Here is a 22,062-nt window from a genome sequence, read left to right as displayed (position 1 = left end):
TCTGAAAGAGAACAGTAAGACTGCACAAATATCTATCACACTATCTATACCTGATTATCCAACATTAAGTTTCCTCCAGACCTTCACAGAATCTCTGTAAGAGGGGGACACTGGTTTCAATGGTATCTAGGAACTGCCCTGCAATTTCCCTGACTGGAAAGACACTGCCTTGGGATAAAGAATTATGAGAGAAATACAAAACGGCTAACAGATTTTGTTACTTAGCACCAACCACATCTGGATCACATTTAGGAGCTAACAGCTAATACAAACAGTGGGAAACGAGTGGCTATTGAAAGCATCTGACACATTAGATGAACCTTAATTTTAGAACCATTTCACAAGCTGGTGGTGATTCCTGAAGTGCCTAGGTGAGCTACAATATATCACATGCCATGAGTTGTCTAGACTCTGCCAGAACACCAGTTCAGAGTGATAGGATTTATGGTTTCATACTCCTGTGAGGGCACAAAATCCACTAGACCACATTAGTCTCTCCTAAGAGCCAAGTGTTACTCTTGGCTGATTCTTACCTTACACAAGAACACTTCCATTTCCAAAGTATAATAAATCAATATTTACACATATTTTGAAAAGTCTTCGTAAAGAACAAGTCCATGTTTGAAGAAGATATGAGCAAAGGGCACCTGGCTGACTCAGTAGAGCATGGAACTCTCAATCTCAATGTTGTGAGTTCAAACCCCACATTGGGCATGGAGCCTACTTAAAAAAAATAAAACAAAATAGATATGAGCAGATGTTAAAAAAGAAGAGGAATGGAAAGAAAGCCATCAACTGCTTTGAATGATGACTACACATGGCCTCAGAACATTTATTTAATTCTTTTGGGATGAGAAAATGCAATCTTTCCTCCCCTTCATACAGGCAGAGCTAGGTTTGATGTGCCAGATGAGGTGGTTTATGAGGACTTTGAAAAGAAATATTTTCACAATCTTATTGACACTGCTTTCATTTGGTTATCAAAACTTAGCTGGGAAGAAAAAAATCACTTTTTAAGTTCCCATTAGGAAAAGTGATCCATTAGGAAAAACCCCAAGAGGCACTTTCAGATTTAAAGAATAGTTCCTTGGACTGGAATCCAGCCATGAGTCTAGAATGATGAGAAAGGACGTCCTGGAAAAATACGTGAAAATGTACAAATTGTAGCAGCTGGGTGTAATGCGAAGGAGTTTCTTTGGAGTCACACACGCTACCTACTTACTTAGACAAGCAAGTTCCTGGGGCCCGTTTGAATTTGACCCTGGCAGCTGCTTTTCCCAGCAATGGCTTCACAGAAAACCAACAGGAATCATTTTGGCAGAAAGAAAGATCATCTTAGGCACTTAATGAGAGAAAAGATCTGAGCTTGTTTGTAATGAGAAGTAAATATTAGTGGTTCAGAGCACATTTGGGAATTTTCATCATGCTAATAAATGTCAAAGAGAAACATTCTTCCTTTATTATTAGGCCTTAGACTAATTTACCCAAATACAAAGTTGTATTTGTCCAATGAGAAAGAGAAAAATAAAACTAAATGAAGTGAGTAATTAAACAGACGAAAGAAGAAGAAATTGAGAGTGTATTTTACATATGGCTCATGAGGTTCTCTTTGGGCTGAGGAGGATTAACTATTATGAAGAGTTTATGCCGTGGGGAGCTAATGGGATGGATTTGTGACAGATGAGAGAAATAGGGATGAATACGCAGCTCATTCAGACGTGTCCAGTGTCTTGTTCACCATCTTGCCGAAGATGAGGGTATAAGGTAAGACACCATAGCAGAACTGAGTCCCATCGCTCTATGTAGAGAATCACAAAGTCTGGAATGAAATACACTTTCATTTGGCCTTATTCTCTGTTGATTTGATTTTTGTGCATTTGAGTCATTGTGTTGGTCAGGGTTCTCCAGAGACACGGAACCAAACCAATAGAACGTGTGTGTATGGGTATGCGGTGTGTGTGTGTATTGTTAAAAACCACAGGCCCCAAATGGTGTCACTTGGGCCAAGTCACCAAACCCAGGCTTAATACCTAACCTAACTGCATTTCAACCTTGCCCAGAAATGTGAGTCCTAACTGGTCAGTCAAGAATTTTCTGATCAGTACCAGTGAGATAATCTGTCACATGTGTTCTCAACATCTCCCAAAGGAAGTTGAGGTGATACACGTAATAAGCCCCCTTGCCTTTCCACGTGAGGGAAGGTGACCTTGCCTGGAACAATTCATTCTTCCCTTTGGCTAGTAGCTTTCTTGCCCCATTTTCCTTCTTACGAAAAGCCTCCATTTTGTACAATTCCTTGGAGCTTCCCTCTACTTGCTAGATGGGATGCTGCCCAATTCGTGAATCACTTAATAAAGCCAATTAGATTTTCAAATTTACTCAGTTGAAGTTTTGTCCTTCAACAGTATGCTTTTATCATAAGGAATTAGTTCATGCAATTATGGAGGCTGAGAAGTGCCAAGCCCTACAAGCTGGAAACCCAGACAGCCAATGGTTTAGTTCCTGAATCTGAGTCTGAGTCTGAGTCTGAAGGCAGGAGGAGACCAATGACCCAGCGTAAATACAGGCAGAAAGAGTGACTTCTTTCTTACTCTGCCTTTTGTCCTATTCAGGCCTCAATGAATTGAATGTGGGTGGGCCATTGGCTTTACTCAGTTCATGGATTCAAATGCTCATCTCATCTGGAAGTACTTTCACAGACAAACCCAGGATAATGTTTCAGCAAATATCTGGGCACCCCATGGCCCAGTTAAGCTGACACATACAATTAACCATTATAGTCATATTATGCAAAAATTGAATTTAGTATACTTTGAAGAACTCAGAACATGCTCTCTTCATGACATAGGGCCTCCCATTTGCCCCTGAAATACTCCTTTATGAAATTAGCATCATTATCTGTTCTGGACAGATCAGACCTTTCACTTACCTGTACTCCTGGAATTGAAATGTTTGATGGATTCTGTCTTAATAGTAAGCCACTTTATATCCTGTGATCTTTTTTCCCTATCCTACCCACAGCTGTTTGGACTAGGGTAGCAAGCAAATCCATAGGCTGACCAGCAACCTATGACTTGGCATGTCAAGATGAGTTGAGCCAATCAGAATGCCTCCGTAGGGCACATGAAACAAGAAATACTGAAAACACTTGCCTAGCAGCAGCAGACCTGAAGGCGAAGTGATGCTATAAGGCAGGGCCCAAGTCAAGCAAACAAAGGCATGTGAAAGAGCATAACAGAGTGAGGGGCCCGCCTATAAAAAGGAAGAGGTCAGATATCGGCAGACAGAAGCAGAGACATTGAGAGGGTCTTGTTTGCAGAAGTTTGGTGCTTTCTGAGATTCCCAATTCCCATTCCTGGCCACGTGGGACCTCCTTACATTAACCCATTGCTCTTGAGGCAAGTCAGGTAGGTCTCTTATAGTTTGCACAGATGAGTTCTCTTCTATTTTACATTGCTCGTATGAGGGTCTGTAAAAGATTTTACTCAGATATGTTTGCTTAACTTTCCTTTTGCAAATTCTGAAACTGAAATACAGAAAAATCATTTGGCCTTTTTGAAGGCCACCGTGGCATCCAGGAACAGGTCTGAGTCTGTCAGTCACAACTCACTGTATATTTAGCAATGTATTCTTTTCAAGTTCGGCATAGAGATTAATGTTGATAAAGTCCATTTCCTTTCTTTTATGAGTAATGCCTTAGTGTCATATCTAAAAAATCTTTGCCTAACCCAAAGATATGAAGATTTTGTCCTATATTTTCCTTTGTTTCTTTTTTTTTTTTAATTTTTTTTTCAACATTTTTAATTTATTTTTGGGACAGAGAGAGATAGAGCATGAACGGGCGAGGGTCAGAGAGAGAGGGAGACACAGAATCGGAAACAGGGTCCAGGCTCCGAGCCATCAGCCCAGAGCCCGACGCGGGGCTCGAACTCACGGAGTGCGAGATCGTGACCTGGCTGAAGTCAGACGCTTAACCGACTGCGCCACCCAGGCTCCCCTTCCTTTGTTTCTTCTAGATGTTTTATAGTTGTAGCTCTTACATTTTGGTCTATGATTCATTTTGAGGTTTGGTTTTGTTGTGATTGTTTTTTTATGTGGTATGAAGGTTCATTTTTTTTCACATATGATTGTCCAGTTGTTCTAATACCATTCATTGACAAGATTATCTGTTCTCCATTTAAATACATTAGCAACTTTGTGAAAGTCAACAGGCCTTATGTATGTACGTACGTATGTATGTATATATGTATTTATGAGAGACGGCACAAGTGAACGAGGGGCAGAGAGAAAGGGAAAGAGAGAAGTGGGGCTCACCTGAAGCAGGGCTCGTGTTTTACCCAAAGGGGGCTCAAGCTCACCCGAAGCAGGGCTCAAGCTTACTGCTCAAGCTCACCTGATGTGGGACTCGAACTCATGAAACTGAAATCATGACCTGAGCTGAAGTTAGATGTTTAATGACTGGTGCCCCAAAAGTCAACAGACTTTATATCTGTGGGTCTATTTCTGTACTCTCTTCTGTTCCATTGGTCTACATCAGGGGTTGACAAACTATGTCCTGAGGGCCAAATGTAGCTCACTACCTACTTAAAATTTTTTTAAAATGTTTATTTATTTTTGAGAGAGAGACAGAGCATGAGCAGGGGATGGGCAGAGAGAGGGGGAGACACCGGATCTGAAGCAGGCTCCAGGCTCTGAGCTGTCAGCACACGCAGGGCTCGAACTCACCATGAGATCACGACCTGAGCCGAAGTCCGATGCTCAGCTGACTGAGCTACCCAGGTGCCCACTTACCAGCTGTTTCTTTTTATTGGAACTCAGTCAAGCCCATTCATTATTTTAAGTATTGTCTATTACCATTTTCAGGTTATAAAGGCAGAATTGCAACAGATTATAGAGCCAAAAATATTTATAATCTGGCCCTTTACAGAAAAAGTTTGCTGACTCGTGATCTATTGTTTATCCTTGTGCAATAATCACACCATCTTGCCATCTTGATTCCTGGAACTTTCCAGTAAGTCTTGAAATCAGGGTATATTTTCCAACTCTGTTCTTTTTTGAAACTGTTTGACCTGGTGTTGTGTTTTTTTTGTTGTTGTTGTTGTGTTTTTTGCATTTCCATACGAGTTTTCAAATTAGCTTGACATTTTCTATAAAAAAGTCTCCTGGAATTTTACTTGGGATTGCTTTGAATCTATAGATTGATTTGGGGAGAATTAACATCTTAACAATATTGAATCTTCTAATCCATGAACATGGAATGTCTTTCCATTTATTTAGTAATCCTTAATTTCCCATAGGAATGTTTTGAAGTTTCAGTTTACATGTCTTGCATATTTTCATTAAGTGTATCTGTAAGTATTTTACATTTTTGATGCTATTTTACTTTATTGCTTTTTGATTTCATTTTCAGTTGTTTATCACTATTACATATAAATACAGTTAATTTTTATATATTAATCTTGCATCTTCCATCTTTGCTATATTTACTACTAGGTATAGGAAAATGAATCATTTAGGATTTTCTACATAGATAGTCATGTCATCTGCAAATAAAGGCAGTGTCATTTTTTCTTTCCAATCTGGATTACCTTTTTTTTCTCTCTTCTTGCATTATTCCACTGGCTAGGACTTCCAATACAATGTTGAATATATGTGATGAGAGTGGACATTCTTGCCATGTTCCTTATCTTTTCAGGAAAGCACTTGGTCTTTCACCATTAAGTATGACGTTAGCTTTAGCTGCCTTTTGTAAGGTTGAAAAGGTTTACTTCTAGTTTGCGGAGAGATTTTATCATGAATGGGTGTTGAATTCTGTCAAATGCTTTTTCAGCATCTATTGAAATGAACATATGGTCCCTGCTCCCATGAGCTTGTAGTCTGTTGGTAAAGCCACCTGGGTGGCTCAGTCAGTTGAACATCTGACTCTTGATTTCAGATCAGGTCATGATCCCAGGGTCATGGGATCAAGCCCTGTGTTGGGCTCTGTGCTGAGCATGGAAACTGCTTAAGATTTTCTCTCTCTCCCTCTGCCCCTCGCCTCTGCTTGTGTGTATGCTTTCTCTCTCTCTCTCTCTCTCTCAAAAAGAAAGAAAGAAAGAAAGAAAGAAAGAAAGAAAGAAAGAAAGAAAGGCATCAAACAAGTGAAAACAAAGATAAGGAAAATCCAGGAGCCTAGCCCCATCCAGGGTCAGAGAAAGTCTTTTTCAAGAAGTAAAGTTTAAATTGAGACTGAAAGAGGAGTAGGAAATTGGTAGGTGAAAGGGGGTGAAAAGCAAACAGGAGTTGACATCCCCTGACCCGAGTTCCAAATCTGGTTCTGCTGCTTTCTGCTTAGGTGAGGAGGAGAGGTTTCCCACTGAAATGCTATCTGTGGCCTTTGCTTTGCAGTCATTTCTCTTAGCATCTGTAAGCAACACTTTGTGCATTTTCCTCTAGGTGCTAATGCAGAGGTGGTGCTTGCCATATCACTCTTGCACCACTCCATGAAGCACCAGAGGAGAATGATCTTTTATTTATTTATTTATTTATTTATTTATTTATTTATTCATTCATTCATTCATTCATTCATTTAAAGTTTATTTATTTGAGAGAGACAGAGAGAGGGAACAGGGCAGGGGCAGAGAGAGAACCCCAAGCAGACTCTGCACTTTCAGTGCAGAGCTTGATGTGGGGCTCAAACCCACAAACCGTGAGATCATAATCTGAGCTGAACCAACTGAGCCACCCAGGAGCCCTGACAATGATCTTTTAGAGATAAAAACCACAAGAACTTTACCTCAGCAACTGCTTGGTTGTTTCTCTTCTTATGGACAATGAGAACCAGGTAACCCATCTGATTTCCTTTTCCTCTTCAGGAGCCTGGAAACTCAGAGACAGATCTAAGCCTGCCTTTCAGTAACTGAGTAGGACCTTATGTGGATATGTATTCTGATGTTCTCCTAGTCATGACTGCTTAAAAAAATGTACATTTTCTTGGGGCATCTGGGTGGCTCAGTTGGTTAAGCATCCGACTTCTGCTCAGGTGGGAGTTGCAGAGCCTGCAAAGCTTGGAGCCTGCTTTGGATTCTGTGTCTCCCTCTCTCTCTCTCTGCCCCTTCCCTGCTCGTGCTCTGTCTCTGTCTCTCTCTCAAAAATAAGTAAATATTAAAAAAACTTTTAATGTACATTTTCTTGCTCCTCGCTTTATATTTTATTATATGTTTCTTATATCCTATTAGCTACTTAAATATGTTATGGAACAGGGTAGGTTATAAGCAAATAAACAAAAAAGGCACAATGACACAAACATAAAAGTTTAAAGAAATCTGTCCTTCATTACTAAGGTTCTGGGACACATAATGGCCCAAGTTGCCACTCTCTTGTGCTTCTCAGGATGGCTACCTGCCCTCTCCCTAACTTCTCCAGATTTCCTTCCTCTCTCAAGGCTGCCTCACCCTGTGATCAACGGTTTCTCTCAAAACAAACACACAGACAGTTTTGCTTTAAAGGCTTTAAGAGTTGTGCTAGTGGGAAGAAGGATAGAAAGATAACAGAAGAAGCAAATGTGAGGCAATTATTCTCACATTTGATAGATTCTGAAAAGTTTCCAAGGTCTTACTAGTTCCTGGCCCTGACCTATGCTTTCTTGACTTCTTTTCAACATGGCATTTGAAAGTTCCATTTGAATTCCTGTTCAGTGTTTTCATCTCCCAGTGTGACTCTTAGAACTCTCTTCCCCATTGGGGAAACTTAGCTCCTGTGGAAGTTTGTCTTCCACCATAGAGACCCATGAAGACAGTCAGGGCCCTATGGTGGGTGCCTCCCATTTTCATAGTAATCTGCTTTGATAAAGGCCTAAAGACTTGGGCTGCCCACCCAGAAAGGAACCTCACTGGGCATCTTCTAGCATCCTATGCCTCTCCCTGTAACCTCTTCTCCTCCCTAGAGTCAAGGCCTTATATTTTAGTTGCAAAATGATTGTAGTTTTGTTGTGATGGCTTCTGAAAGCTCTGCCATCAGCAATGTAGCAGTGCTAGAACCCGGAGAGGGGTGCTGAGGTGGAACAGCAGGTGGGGAGTATGACACGTGCATTGTTGGGGCAGGTGAGTAGGTGCCCTGGTGCATATTGTAGAGAGGACCTCTTCTACCAAGAATTCAGTGCCATGGGTAAAGTGGCTTAGTTTCTGGTTCCCTTCTCCTAGGATATGTTAGAATGTTCTTCTTTGGCCTGGCTCCCCTTCCCCAAACCAATCTGTATTTGGATATGGCTCCTTACAATCAAATCATGCTTTGAAAGTGGCTTTAAAGCAGAAGTTTTATCCCAGGCTTCCACAGATGCATGACCAATGACTCTACCCAAAGAAGCAGATGTCTTTCTCCAACAGTTGTTCCTCACAGAATCTTATGTTTGCCCTTGAGCACCCCATTTTTGGAACACTAAATCTTTCCCATTGGTTTTTGGATAAACTTTGTTCTTCATGACACTTTAAATAAATAGAATATATTGCCAGTGGAAGTGAATTCCCCAGGGGAATTCTGATTTTACTAATCTTTCTTCATGCTATGTTTTATATTTTTAAAGACACACAATTCCTTTTCCTTGCCAACAAATTTCCATCCCTTGCCTTTCAATAATGACCAAAATTGAAACAAAAATGGAGGCTCTGCCTCAGAGAAACCGTGTGGTAAGATTCCAATTATATGAAGATACCTTCCTTGCAGTCCTTCCTTAAATATTTGTTGAGTACTGAGTCACTAAGGAGTATGTATACTTGGACTAGCAGGCATCTGGTTTCTATTTACTTCCCTAGGATGTAACTAGAGGGACTGGGACCTCCTGGGAAGAGTGCAGTGCCCAGGGCGACTCATCCATGAATGCCCTGGTCTCATATTTATGTTTGAATGAAATTTGATTAGAGTGAACACTCAGGGGGTACTTTTTAAGAAGAAAAAAAAATGGAGTTGTGACCAGTGCTCAATGGGCATGCTTTCTCAGGGTGAAAAGAGGCTAGATGACTTCCTTCTTTTTGGCTACTGGTATATCTTTACATATGAGGAAATGATGAAACAGGATTGTAAAATATTTACATTTAGCAGAGAAACCTTTTCACATATACAAATACCATGGTGTATGTGTAGTTTCATTTGACAACAGTGTCAACAGCAGAGCTGCATGGATGTGAGGTCAGGCAACGGCCTCCCTTTCTCCCCCTTCCCCCACCTCTTAGTGCTGGCATCACCATAGAAGGCTCTAGAAGGAAAGGAGGAAGGACTTGGTGAAGTTTGGTTGCCAGGAAACCGCTCTATGTATGTAATCCAGATCCTCTCTCTTTCCTACTCGTGTGTACCCCGGCAGATTTCATTTTAATTTAGTCTTCTGTATAGGTAACAGGTTCACGTTTCAAACATCAAAAAGTACTATAAGCGATAAAACAAAAGACTTCGACCTTATTCCTCTTCATTCAGTTCCCAACCTCCTTAACAAATAACTGCTATCATTTCTGTCTTGTTTATCCTTCCAGATACTTTTTATGCATAAGTAAGTGATATAAACATATTTTATTCCCTGTGACCTTTTTTACGTACACGACAGCCTGCTTTACACACGGGTATGGTGTGTGCATTTGTATTTTTCCATATTGTTCATTAAGAAGTTCATTCTTTTTTATAGCTAAAGAATATTCCATTGTATGTATTTAGCATAGTTGATTGAATCAGCTTCCTTTTGATAAACGTGCAGGTGGATTCCAATGTTTGGCTATTACAGACAATGTCTCTTACAAATATACAATGTGTTATTTCCCATGTGTGAGAATATCTGGAGATAAACTCCTAGGGTCAAAGGGTATATATATTTTTAATTTGGATGAATACTGACAAATTTCTCATCATAGAAATTGAGCCACTTTATAATCTCATCAACAATGTATGAGATGAAGTTTTTGCTAGTATGATAGGTGAAAAATGGTATTTCATTGTATTTTTAATTTTCGTTTCCTTTAGAATGGGCATTTAAAACATTTTTTAAGGGGGTACCTGGGTGGCTCAGTTGGTTAAGTGTCTGTCTTCAACTCAGGTCATGATCTCATGGTTCCTGAGTTGAAGCCCCAGTTCAGATTCTGTGCTGACAGCTCAGAGCCTGGAGCCTGCTTCGGATTCTTTGTCTCCCTCTCTCTCTGTCCCTCCCCTGCTTGCGTGCTCTCTCTCTCTCTCTTTCTCTCTCTCTCTCTCTCTTTCTCTCTCAAAAATAAATGAACATTTAAAAAAGACACTGGGTGGCTCAGTCAGTTAAGCATCAAACTTCGGCTTAGGTCATGATCTCATGGTTCGTGAGTTCAAGCCCCATGTCGGGCTCTGTGCTGACAGCGCAGAGCATGAAGCCTGGTTCAGATTCTGTGTCTCCCTCTCGCTCTCTGCCCCACCCCTGCTTGTCCTCTGTCTCTCTCTGTCTCTCAAAAATGAATAAATGTTAACAATTTTTTTTAAATACTAAAAAAAATTTAAGAGCTACTCTTTATTATCCTTTAACAAATTTTCTGCTTAGACATTTGCAACTTTTTCTGTTGGGTTGTTGCTATTTCTTATGGATTTGTAGGGGGTACCTAATGTATAATATTAGGGTGACACAGTTGTGAGTATTTTTCCCAATCTGTCACTTATCTTCTGATTTTGTTTATGATTTTTTGGAGAGGATGTACATTTTTTACAAATTTTAATTAAAAAATATTTGTTTATTGATTGATTGATTTATAGAGAGGTTGAGCAGGAGAGAGGCAGAGAGAGGGAGAGAGAATCCCAATGTGGGCTTGATCTCATGAATGTGAAATCATGACCTGAGCTGAAATCAAGAGTCAGATGCTCAACTGAGCCACTCAGGCGCACCACAGGTTTTAATTTTTATATAGTCAAATATATGGTCTTTTAAGGTTTTTAGATTTTGTGCAATAGTTAGAAAGACCAAATCTATTTGAAGTTATAAAAATTCTTCCATATTCTATCCTAACATTTTTATAAATTCATATTTATATTGCTATTAGAAGAAAAAATAATCTTTCCTCTACTCTTTTGAATTCTTGGCTGAGACTCCTGTAATACAAAACAGATTAACACGAGAAAAACAAACAGAAGTTTATAAGCATGTGTTCCTCATGTCTACACAGGAGCACCCAGGGAAGAATGAGTAACCCCCTGAAGTGGCTTAGAATTCAGAATTAGATCTCATCTTAATAGCGAAAGGGTATGGGGAATGTAGGCATCTCAAGGGGAGAGTAAATGACTTTTAGGAAACATGAATGGGCCCTTAGAAGGACAGATGGGAGGTATGACAGTTTGTGACAAAGTTTGTCCGGTGCAATGTCAATGTCTGTTCTCCTCTCTTGTGACAAGAGTCAGTCTTCCCAGGTTGATGAAACTCTAGAGGGGATGTATGGGAGGGGATGTATGACAATTGAGTTTCTTTTGAAGGATCTATCTTTAGCCAGGTAAGGGAGTTCAGAGAAAGCCTCTCCCTACGTCTGCTGTTTTCAAGTGTGTGCAGCCCCAAATAATCAAATAACAAAGTGTCATGTTTTCACAAAACAGCATCTTTGGGGTGGCATGTCCTAAACTCCTATAGTTTGGGTGCCATATTCTGCTGCCCTTCAGTGTCTTTGCTTATATGGAATTTATTCTGTGTCAGTTGGTTTCCAGATGGCTATCCAGTTGTCCTGATACCATGACCCCATGAATTGATTAGTCCCTGTTTTTCCTTACATGTCAGGGACACTTCCTCATCCGTGATGGCAATCTGATTCCTGAGCGACGGTGATAGCAGAGGAGAGACTTCTCCCAGGTACCAAGGCCACTGGGACACAGAGACAGTCTGTTGTTTAGGGGAGTGCTCACAGGGAATCCCAAGTTGCCACCCAGCCCCTTCCCCCCTCCACAGACAGGGAGTGCGGCAGCCCAGAACCACTGCACTCAGGGGTGGAATTAGGCTTTAGGCCTGAATAAATAATTAGAAATTGGCTGCTGAGAGAGTGTCCCTGGTGATTGCTTGCTCTGGAATTTTGCTGGGTGGCACACAGAGTTTTATTACCCAATTAAAATACAGCAGATTAAATCGTGCAAAAGGAAGATGGAGTGGGTAATAAATCTGCTGTGGAATGGGCTGTGGAAGGCCCACCCCGAAAGGCAGGAATTGATGGTTGAGAGAGAATTGAGAAAAAGGGTAGTCTGGTTTTGCCAAAAGGAATCACTAGCCAAGCATATTCTTGAAGGGAGGGTGGGGGATGGGGTTGGAGGTGTGGGCACTGGGAAAAGAAAGGTAAGTTTTCCAAGTTTCCAGTGAAGACCCTGGATGGAAGGGAAATGGAGGGCTGGCGAAGGCAGACAAAGGTAACACAAACAATCTTTCGCAGTGAAGTGACATTCTTTTGTAACATACAAACACTGATGGAGATCTTGGTGACACCCGGGTATCCAACGCCCAGTGCTACATAACAAACGATTGGGTTGTAACAAGTTCTGAAATGTCAGTGAAGTAATAAGAGGCAGGATTATCATATGCATTTCACCCTGAAATACACATTTCTTGTGGTATTAGTTTGCTAGGGCTGCAGTAACAAAGCACTGCAACTGTGTAGCTTCAACAAGAGACGTACGGTATCATGGTTCTGGAGGCTGGAAATCTGACATCAGTGTGTAGGGATTGGTGCCCTATGAGCACTACAAGAGGAGAAGCTGTTCCAGGCTTTCCTCCTTGTCTTGTGGGCAACCATCTTCTCCCTATGCCTCTTCACATCATCTTTCCTCCCTGTATGTCTGTGACCAAGTTTCCCCTATATAAGAACACCAGTCGTATTGGATGAAGGCCCACTCTAATGACTCATTTTAACTTGATTGCCTCTGTAAAGACCTTACCTCCAAATAAGGTCACATTCTGAGGTAGTGGGGGGTTAGGACTTCAACACATGGGACACACACTTTAACCACAGCATTTGACTATCTTGAAAAATAGCAATTTTCTTCTTTCTGTGTATAGCACCACCTTCCCCGTCCCAGCCCAGGGACTTATTGATACATCTTTTCCACAATTCTCACAGAGCTAATCTGCAGTGCTGGCTTTCAGCTCACTGGTGAAACCCTGTAACTGCAGTATTAGGTACATTTGCTTCTGCTTGTTACTCGGTGAGGGGGCAAACATTGATTGATCTTATCTTGATGATGAGTGGGTAAACATTTCTCCTTGGAAACATTGAAGAGACCTGTGAGCCTCCTTCTGGCTGGCTTTTCTTTCTACCTTGCTTAGGACTGCCAGATGTTGTAATGGAGACCAGCTGCATTTGAACCTTCAGAAAGGAATTTATAAACTATATTCATATATGAGTATATTGCATGTGCTCAAGACTTTAGTTGAAACCATCCAGCTGTCTTCGTCCAGCCTGGAGCTTGGGCTTGCTACATGTCTGGCCATTGGACAAAATGAAGCATAGACACTATAAGAATGGTCTTCAAATTGTGTCAACGTTAGTGTCCTTGCCTTTGTCTTGCTACAACACAGATTAATAATGAAGATGAGAATCTGTGTGCCCTATGGCTGGGTGTCCTGGAGATTGACTTCTTGCCCCAGCCTGTACTTGTTAGTAGAGACAATTCTCACTCCTCACTTCCAGCGCATGAGGGCTGTGCCTGGCATTGGTAGGTCCCCTGGTTTAGAAGCCACCCTTGATTGTTTGTTGGTGTAAACTGACTCTATTCATTCTTCAAACACTCATTGAATAACTGCTCTGTACTAGTCAATCTTCCAGGTGATAGGGATAAAGTAGGGTAAAAATAAAGACACCTGTCTTCATGGACTCATGGAGTTTATAATCTGGTCAGGCTGAACTTTTAGCAGCATAGATAAGGTGATACATGTTAAAAACAATAAAGCAGGGCAAAAGGATAAGGAATGTGGGGCTCAAGACAGCTGCAATTTTGGAAAGGAGTGGGTCATATTAAGAAGGTGACATCTGGGGGCTCCTGGATGGCTCAGTTGGTTAAGTGTCCAACTTCGGCTCAAGTCATGACCTCACAGTTCGTGAGTTTGAACCCCACATCGGGCCCTGTGCAGTCAGCCCAGAGCCGGCTTTGGATCCTCTGTCTCCCTCTCTCTCTGTCTCTCCCCTGCTCTCTCTCTCTCTCTCTCTCTCTCAAAATTAAATGAACATACACACAAAGAAGGTGACATCTGAGCAAACACTTGAAGGAGGGGAGGAAGGTAGCTTTGTGGCTATTGAGTGGGTTTCAACAGAGGGAGCAGCCAGGGTCCCTAAGCTCCTATGCTGGAGTGTGCCTACTGAGTGTGCAGAAGAGTGAGGAGGCCATTGTGGCTGAAGGGGAGTTATCCAAAGAAAGAATAGTATATAAAGTGGGGTGGGTGGGGCAGAACACATCCTCCTAAGCCTTTAAAAGGACTTTGGCTCCATCCATGTAGTTGCAAATGGCAAGATTTCATTCTTTTTGATTGCCGAGTAATACTCCATTGTATATACATACCACATCTTCTTCATCCATTCATCCATTGATGGACATTTGAGCTCTTTCCATACTTTGGCTATTGTTGATAGGGCTGCTATAAACATGGGGGTGCATGTGCCCCTTCAAAACAGCACACCTGTATCCCTTGGATAAATACCTAGTAGTGCAATTGCTGGGTCATAGGGTAGGGATGGAACTAGAGGGTATTATGCTAAGCGAAATTAGTCAGAGAAAGACAAAATCATATGGCTTCACTCATATGAGGACTTTAAGATACAAAACAGATGAACATAAGGGAAGGGAAGCAAAAATAATATAAAAACAGGGAGGGGGACAAAACAAGAGACTCTTAAATATGGAGAACAGAGGGTTATGGGAGGGGTTGTGGGAGGGGGGATGGGCTAAATGGGTAAGGGGCACTAAAGAATCTACTCCTGAAATCATTGTTGCATTATATGCTAACTAACTTGGATGTAAATTAAAAAATAGATTAAATTAAAAAAAAATTTTTTTTTCAACGTTTATTTATTTTTGGGACAGAGAGAGACAGAGCATGAACGGGGGAGGGGCAGAGAGAGAGAGGGAGACACAGAATCGGAAACAGCTCCAGGCTCTGAGCCATCAGCCCAGAGCCTGACGCGGGGCTCGAACTCACCGACCGCGAGATCGTGACCTGGCTGAAGTCAGATGCTTAACCGACTGCGCCACCCAGGCGCCCCAAAAATAGATTAAATTAAAAAAAAAAGGACTTTGGCTTTTATTGTAAGGAAGAAGAAAACCATTGCAGCATTTTAAGCACAGGAGATAAATGAGTTGAATTGTTTTGTACCTTATGAAAGGGTGCACAAAGATCATTCTGGCTGCTCTGTTGAGAATAGATTGTAGGAAGCTGAGGGTAGAAGCAAGGAGACCAGTTGGGAGGCCATTGCTGTAATTTAAGATAATAGATGTTCAAATTGGGAGGAGCCATGGTGGCGGTAGGTGGTCAGATTCTGGATGTACTTGGAAGGTCAAGCCTAGAGGATTTCCTGATGAGCTGGATGCTGGAATGAGAGGAAAGGAGTCATGGAGGACACCAAGGGTTTGAGTTGAGTGTCTGGAAGGATGGAGTTACCATTAGCTGAGGAGTGGGTTGTGGGTAGAGCAGATTGTGGGAAGAGGATAAGGTTCAGTGCTAGACATGATGAGATGCCCATCAGTTCTCATCAGGACCAAGTAGAGGTGTTCATGTCTGCAGTGGCCTCATCATTCAGTTTTGGAATGGTGTCACATTTAAGTAAGTACAGTTCTAAAAACAAAGTAGAGAGATAGATGGTATTGTGGCCTGAATGTTTGTGCCCACCAATTCATATGTTGAAATTATAACCCCCAGAGGTTATGGTATTAGGAGGTGGGACCTTTGGGAGGCACATAGGTCATGAAGGTAGGTGGAACCCTCATAAACAGATTAATGATCTTATAAGGGAGACTCTTTCTGCTATCTGAGGACACAACAAGAAGTTTGCAGTCCAGAAGAGGTCCCTCACCCAATCATGCTAGCACCCTGGTCTTGGACTTCCAGCCTCCAGAACCTGAGCAATAAGTTTTTGCTGTTTAGAAGCTACCCAGTCTGTGGTATTTTGTTATAGCAGCCTGAACAGACTAAGAAAGATGGGTATATAACCAAATGATTTTCTTTACTCCTGTCTCTTCTAAGACGTCAAAGAAGATCCAAGTCATAATGCCTAGTTGGCTTTCTCATGTCCCCTTTCTCATGTCTCCATGAATTCTGTTGTAACCCATACTTGCACAAGTCTCTTATCAACAACCACATCCCCTCAAAACACCTTTTCTCTTCAGCCTCAGTGTGTTTTCTCCCAGCTCTGAGGTCTCTTAGGGATATAGATTGACCAAATCTGTTGGAACTTGAAGGGTGGCATATTCTGCTACCAATTTAGCATAAGGATTATTTTGGGCTGAAGGTAGTTGAGAAGAAGCAAACACAACAAACATTCTCTGCAAAGCAGGTCATTAATTTATAAAAGTGTCCCCCTCCTCTCTCTACCAGAAAGGACAGAAGTTAATCACCAGAGACAACTCTAGACCTGTATCACCCAAGGAATCTATATAACAAACCTGTGAATACTAGCCCTCATTTATCATTAGTTTCCTCATACATTTGCTTTCCCACAATTTGCCAACCCTAATAACTCAAAGTCCTTTTCCTTTGTCTTGGCACTTCTCTAAAAATGTACTATTCTTTGTTAAGATGTTATATGAGCCCAATACACTATACCACCCCTCTGAGTTACTCGTCACTGAATGCTCCCATGTATGTGTATGAACCACATATTAATAAACTTCTGGTTTCTTCATTTATTTTCCTCTTGTTAATCCTTTATAATCTTCTTGTCTTTTGTCAGTCTAATTCACAAGGCTCCAGCTGGAGAAGCTAGGACGGTAGAGGAAAGGTTTTTCCTCTCCTACAAACTCCTTACCTCCTCTGGCTCTCCTATCACACATTGTCCAGGAAGAAATGTGGCAGGGGTGGCTTGTCCTCAGAGGTTGGGGTACAGCTGGGGAGAAGGAAAATTGGGTCAGGAGTGTTGGGATCCTCACTGGCAGATTGAGAGATATATGTGCATGTGTGGATGCATCGTAGCCCTTGTCCTGGTGAGGCTGTCTCTGTGTTGGGGCCATCTCAGGCCACAATTTTCTGTAGCCACATCTGGATAAGATCAGGAGAAGCACTCATGAGGTTACATAATGTGGACTATTTTACACATTTGCACTTAAAAATAATAGCTTTAAGCTTTCCAGCTTCTACTCTCTGGCAGTAATGAGTAATAATTCTCATTAATTCATCATTCCTTAGAATCACAGGGCGAGTCCCATGTACCCTCATATAAGGCAAGGATATGCAGTGTCATTACTATCAGCAAACAGTTCACTCAACATTTATTAAATGTATTACATGGGCCAGGCCCTTAGCTAGACACCAAGGCAACTAAGTGAATTGGACATATCGTCTCAGTTCCTGGGGTGGAGGTGGTAGGGGGCAGATCATGTCAACATTCAGTAGTAAAGGTTGTAATGGGAGGGCTCCATCCACAGCTGGGGGCTGTGTTCTCCTAGCCAAAGGATTGGCCAATAAGACTTACCCAAAAATTTGCATCTAAAAAAATATAACCTCTGGTGCAGCCAATGTTCTATTGGTGGTAGAACAGTATGGAGGTTCCTCAAAAAGTTAAAAATAGAACTACCCTACAATCCAGCCATCGCCCTACTGGGTATTTACCCAAAGCATCCAAAAACACTAATTCAAAGGGATACAGCAGCATTTTTTACAATGGTCAAATTATGAAAGCAGCCCAAGCATCCATTGACTGATGAATGGATAAAGAAGATATATATACATATATATACATGTACATACATTGGAATATTGGAATATTATTCAGCCACAAAAAGAATGAAATCTTGACATTTGCAATGACATGGATGGAGCTACAGAGTACAGTGCTAAGTGAAATGTTCAGTCAGAGAAAGACAAATACCATATGATTTCACCCATATTGGAATTTAAGAAACAAACAAACAAAATGAGCAAAGGGAAAAAATAAGAGAGACAGAAAAGCCAAGAAATAGACCCTTAGAGAACAAACTAATGGTTACCAGAGGGGAGATGGGTAGGGGGGATGGGGGAAATAGGTGATGGGGATTAAGGAGGGCACTTTGATAAGCACCAGATGTTGTATGGGAGTGCTGAATCACTATATTGTACATCTGAAATTAATATTACACTGTATGCTAACTAACTGGAATGAAAATAAAAACTTAAAAATATATATAACCCAAGGTTAGGAAATTCTAAGTAAGCTCATCAAGACATTGTCCAAAGAGGTCATCTACTACTCCCAGCTGCCCCTCTCTCTGATCTCAGGGTCCATCATGCCCCCAGTGCAATCACTCCTCATGGCCTGTTTCATTGCTGCCATTCTCTGTAGCTTGCTAACTTCAGAGCAGCAAGGATAGGTTTGTCTTATTCACTGTTGCTCTCCTAAGACCTCAGGGGGCTCAGGAATTGGATGAATAGGTGGAGACAGAGGAGTCTTTTATTAACAGAAACTACATTATTCATTGTTTTGAGTCCATCCACAAGTTTTAAAAGTGCCAAATAATCACTACTGAAAGTTTTCTTTCTTATTTAACTTAAAAAAATGTTTTTAGAAAGTAATCTCTGTGTCCAAGATGGGGCTCAAACTCACGACTGCAAGATTAAGAGTTGCATGCCCAACCGACTGAGCCAGCCAGGAGCTCCCTTATTCAACTTTTTTAAAACTCAGTTTAGTGAAGGGATTTTTTTTTTTTTTTTTGGTGGGACCACATCATTAATCTTATAGTGAGAGTTGATAGGAAAACAGATTTTCATCAGAGAAATATTTCTTATTCTGTTAAACCAGGGCTACCTATTTTCACCCTGATCTAAAGATATGTGGAAGATTTAAAAATTTTTTTAATGTTTATTTATTTTTGAGAGACACACAGTATGAGTTAAATGATTTCTGTGCATCAAATTAATATATGAAAGTGAATTGAAATAAATCCCTGAGACTGGCAGCATTTACCTCAGTGTTAGCGGGAAATTGGAGAGCCAAGACTCTACACAGAGAGAAAGAGAGGGAGACAACGAATCTGAAGCAGGCTCCAGGCTCTGAGCTGTCAGCATAGAGCTCGAGGTGGGGCTCAAACCCACAAACTGCGAGTTCATGACCTGAGCTGATGTTGGACACTTAATCAACTTAGCCACCCAGGTTCCCCTTATGTGTAAATTTTTTTTGAAAAGAAAGATAATGTTCTCTGTTCATTTCATTTAACAAAGTAATTACATTTCCCACTATGAATAATATATAAATTCATATAGACAATTAAAAAGAAAAAACATATGCATATTTTTTTCATTTGAGAGTGAGAGAGTGTGAGTGGGGGAGAGGAGCAGAGGGAGAGAGAGAGAATCTCAAGCAGTCTTCATGTTCAGTGCAGAGCCCCCTTGGGGCTGGATGTCAAACCAAGAGTCAGACTCTCAACTAGCTGAGCCACCCAGGCGCCCCCCGCCCCCCAAAACATATTTGGATGCATTTTCTCCCAATAATTTTTCCATGTTTGGTGGTTGTTTTTGTTTTTGTTTTTTACAATCATGCTCATTTTATTTTTTTTTATTTAAAAAAAAATTTTTTTTTCAACGTTTGTTTATTTTTGGGACAGAGAGAGACAGAGCATGAACGGGGGAGGGGCAGAGAGAGAGGGAGACACAGAATCGGAAACAGGCTCCAGGCTCTGAGCCATCAGCCCAGAGCCTGACGCGGGGCTCGAACTCACGAACCGCGAGATCGTGACCTGGCTGAAGTCGGACGCTCAACCGACTGCGCCACGCAGGCGCCCCCCACAATCATGCTCATTTTAAATAAAATTCTTGAGTGTAAAGAGTAAAATCTTGGGAACCAGTCTGATTACTCTCTAAAATGCCTTCTAAGATTTTGAGAGATTTACCCACGTAAGAAAATTAGGCAGTATAATTAAATGGGCACAGTAACTGGGTTGATTCAGGGTGATAAAATCCTCCACACGGTGAAAATAAAGCCTAGAGTGTTACTCAACAAGCAGAACATAAACTTAGGCAGTTATGGCTGATACACAGAGGTGAAAAAGAACCTAGAAGTCCCACTGGGCCCTTAAAGTGTATCAAAACCAAGAGCCACCCTCGCAAATCTGTGACAGTCAGCAAGATTTCCAGGCAGTAAAGGGAAACATCAGGAGAACAAAGGTATGGTGGAGGAGTTAATGATTTCTGTGCATCAAATTAATATATGAAAGTGACTTGAAATAAATCCCTGAGACTGGCAGCATTTACGGCAGTGTTAGCGGGAAATTGGAGAGCCAAGACTCTACACTGTTCTCCAAATTAAGTCGTTTGTCATGGAAAACAGGCTCTGTTATAAACATGGTCAGTTCTATGCCTTCCTTTGTTGGTGTATGTTGATGTTGACTTGATGTTGAGAATAACCCAAGTGCATGTGTGACAGCAAATCTGCTGAAAAAGTAAAGGAAAATTCTGTTTTGATGGCAGTAATCTTCAGAACCCTGCCTCCCCTCCCCCAGTGGACTTTATTAGGGCCACATAGGAGGTAAAACTTTTCCCTTACCCTCTTAGGAACTCCAGCTGGACTTGAGAATTAAGTTGACATAAGACAGGTTAAAAAGAAAAGAAACAAATTTTATTTTTATATGTACATAGAAGCTTTCACAGAAAAATGAAGACTCAAAAAAGCAGTAAGGCCTCAGTGTTTATATACTAGATTGACCAAAGAGTAGTAATTATGAAAAAGCAACTAAAATGTATGAGGAGACTAAAGGAGGATAGGGGTTACTTTGGTTAAATTTGTTTGTAAAAAATCAACTTGGCCTTGACTCCCTGTCTCTGGTGATGAGAATGTTCTTTTCCTCCAGGTGCAGGGGAGGGTCTGTTACATATGGGAGTTTTATCTCCTGTTTTTGGGAGGAAAAGGGGAAGTCATAGTGCCTTTCTTACACCTGTTGTTTTTCAAGTGCCTTCAGCTCAAAATAGTCAATATGTCAAACTGGCGTATTTTGGGGTGGCATATTCTGAGCCCACTCTAAGCCCTGTGTTACCCTCAGTCTCACTCTGGGGAACCCAGGTGGGCTTTAGAGTTGATGTACAAGGTGATGGTGACAGCCTGTGGTGGGTGTGAGGAAGTCAAAATGTGCACAAGAGTAAAACCGACTCAAAGTTCTACCTTTGCACCAATGGTTGCCAGAGGGGAGGTAGGTGTGGGGGTTGGTGAAATAGGTGAGGGGGATTAAAGAGCACACTTCTCACGATGAGCATGGAGTAATGTGTGGGATTGTTGAATCACTATATTGTACACCTGAAGCTAATATAACACTGGAATCAATACTGGAATTAAAATAAAAAACTTAATATAAATAAATAAATAAAAGCTCTACCCTTTGCTCCTTTCTCAATTGGTTTTGCCACAGGTTCCTCAAGCACCTGACCTTGGGGGGTCTGAGCCTGGAGGAAGTTCCCCTGGGCTCCACAACTCTGGCCTCTGTTGACAGGCATGGCTATACCTTTGATATATGTGGCCAACAGCACCCATCCTTCCATTACATATAACTTGCCCATTCCCCCTGGTGCAAACTTTATTTACCTCACATCTTTAAAAAAGAAAAAAGACCTCTGTAGGTGTCAAAAATGTTCGTAGAAGACAATTTTTCTCCTGACAAACAAAGATACTCCTCTGTAACCATAATACAACTGTCAAAATCAGGAAATTCAGTGATACATATTGGTGGGAGGAAAATTTTCTTCTACCATTTTATATTTGAATGGGGGGCCGTGAATTAACTGACATTAGATTAACAGGAGAAAAGTTTGTTTGTGCATGTGGAAGCTTTCAGATGAAGAGACAACCTGGACAGCTAAAGGAAGGGGTTTATACATCAACCTTAATAAGGTAGAGGTGTTTAGGGCTTCAAAGGATGGAAGGTTGGGATGAAGCTTGTTTACACAATTTTTTGGAA

This window comes from Herpailurus yagouaroundi, unplaced genomic scaffold, assembly GCF_014898765.1.
Source record: "Herpailurus yagouaroundi ecotype Mexico unplaced genomic scaffold, PumYag 139, whole genome shotgun sequence".
NCBI lineage: Eukaryota > Metazoa > Chordata > Mammalia > Carnivora > Felidae > Herpailurus > Herpailurus yagouaroundi.
This window is presented reverse-complemented; position numbering follows the sequence as displayed.